Consider the following 2,479-nt stretch of genomic DNA (forward strand, 5'->3'; position numbering starts at 1 on the left):
TAATGTATTTGGTGCAGGGTCTCACTACACAGCTTATACTCATAGTCTGCCTAGACTCAGGGGCCAGCTCAGCATGCCTGGAGGTGGGGCTGGTGCAGCATGTGGTGCTGGGGATCGAGCCCCAGTCCCTGCACTTGCCTTAGCAGGCGCTGACCCTAGTTGTTGGTTTTTTTTTTTTTTTTCCATTTTATATGTTTGGTACAGGGTCTCACTACACAGCTTGGACACATGCTGAGCCTCCTGTTTTTAGTCTCCCCAGAGCTGGGATTACAGGCGTGCACCACCATGCCCAGACAGTTGCTGGCTCAGAGTGCCCTGGGGGCGGGGCAGGACCAGGGATTGAATCCCAGTCCCTGTGTTTGCCAAAGCAGGGGCTTAGTCCACTGAGCTATCTTGCTGGCCCAGTTTTTTCTTTTTCTTTTCTTTTTTCTTTTTATTTATTTATTTTTTAGGGAATGGTATACAGGGTGTTCAGGGTCTCACTACTAAATTGGACTCATAGTGATCCTCCTGTTTATAGCCTCCCAAGAGCTGGGATTACAGGTTGTACACCACCACGCCCAGTCTCAGTCCCTGTCTCACCGCGCCCCCAGGGGGCAGGGCCGGCAGGGCGGGTGGGGGGGGATCAAAACCCTGATCCCTGCACCTGCTTGGGATCTGCTGAGGGAATGGTATCCGCTGAACTATTTGGCTGGCCCTAGTTTTTTCTTTTTGAGGCAGGTTCTTTCTATGCAGCTCAGGCTGGCATATAGTCATATATTATGAAGTCAGAAATTAAAAATAATTTCTCAAAGTTTTTTTGTTTTTTGTTTTTTGTATTTTTTAGACAGAGTCTCACTATGCAGTTCAGGCTGGCCTTGAGCTCACTTTGAGCCCAGGCTGATCTCAAACTCAAAACAGTCCTCCTGCCTCAGCCTCCTGAATGCTGGAATTACAGGCATGCACCACTATCCTGGCTAGAAATCAATAATAGAAGGGAAAAAATAACTGTCATTTAATGCTCATTGTAGGCCCTTGTTGTGACAAGTGTGGTGTCACCATTTTCATCATTTTCTGAGGAGACTGAGGCATGGACAGCCTAAATGCCTCCCACACTCCTCACAGACAAGAGGACAGCTCACGTCTTCTGATGAAAATCCAAGACAAGCAGACATGCTATTGCTATGTGCATGTGCAGAAGGATGGAAGGTGGGTGAGAGGCGCACACCCCCCGCCCAGTGCCTCCTGGGGCCATGCAGGCCTTCTGGGGCAACACGGAGTTCACAGGCCTCCCTTGGCCCTGCCACCACTTTCAGAGCTGGAGGGTGATCCTGGACTTTGGGGATTCTTAGGAGAAGGGAACTCCGCCCAGGCTGGGCTGCAGGGCAGTGGGGGAGTGAGGAGAGGCCCCTGGGAGCAAGCCTGGCTCTGCCTCTTGCTTGATGCCAATAGAAGGCGCTTCTCCTCACTGACCTCAGTGTCAGAATTCTTAAATGCACAGCTAACATTTGCAGTTCCAGGCAGGTCACTGAAGGAACAAGGTCTGCTATCTGAGCCAGAAAGCCTGGCCCAGGATGAAAACGGAGTAGTGTGTAATTATACGTGCATGAAAAAGCCCATTGTGAGAGATGGCAGGAGTATAATTCGGTGCCTAAGAGCACAGTCTGGGGACACGCACAGCCTGGACTCAAATCTTGGCTTGACCTTAGGGAGTTCCCTGCTCCTAACAGTCCAGCAGTACTGATCAGTGATGATATACCATGAACTTTCTAAATGCCTTTGTATATCGAGTAACTTCAACTTACAACAACCTAAGCGATGGGTATGATTATTACAGATCAGGAAATGGAAGCACAGTGGTGTTGCCTGATTTGACTTAATCCACACAACAAGAATGTGGCCAAAAAGGGTTTTCTTTGGCAGGGTGTGGTCTTTTTTGAGATAGGATTTCATATGTGGGTCAGGTTGGCCTTGAACTCACAGTGATCCTCTTGCCTCAGCCTCCCCAGTGCTGGGAATACAGGTGCACATCATTCAGCAGAGAAGGGCTTTGAACCTAATACCCTGAGGCTCCAAAACCTGGTGCTCTAAGCGAAAAGGTTAATACAATAAAAGAAAAAGCTACCAACTACCATGTGGCCTGGCTGGATTCTTTTTTCTTTCTTGCACATGATTTTATTCAGTCATTATGATAGCTTTATAAAAATAAGTAGCAGTGGTCATTTTAAAGAGGAGACACCTAGTCCAGGTGTGGTGGTGCACAACTGTAACACTAGCACTTGGAAGGCTGAGGCAGGAGGATTGTTGCAAGCTCGAGGCCAGCCTGGGCTACAAAGTGAGTTCAAGGCCTGCCTGACTGCATAACAGAATTCTGTCTCAAAAAGACCAAAAAAAGGGGACGGGGGAGATAGCTCAGTGGAATAAGTGCTTGCCTGGCAAGCTCAAGGTTCTGAGTTCAATCCCTGGTACCATGAAAAGAAAGAAAGAAAAAAAAAAAAAA

The 2,479-nt window shown here is 48.2% G+C and overlaps 1 protein-coding gene across 2 annotated transcripts in view; it reads right to left on the bottom strand.

Moving 5' to 3' along the window:
• The window catches only part of Faim2 (Fas apoptotic inhibitory molecule 2), a 32,399-nt gene that overhangs the window by 8,007 nt on the left and 21,913 nt on the right, over positions 1 to 2,479 (bottom strand). The window lies entirely within an intron of this gene.

Source organism: Octodon degus, unplaced genomic scaffold (assembly GCF_000260255.1).
Source record: "Octodon degus isolate 3935 unplaced genomic scaffold, OctDeg1.0 scaffold00093, whole genome shotgun sequence".
NCBI lineage: Eukaryota > Metazoa > Chordata > Mammalia > Rodentia > Octodontidae > Octodon > Octodon degus.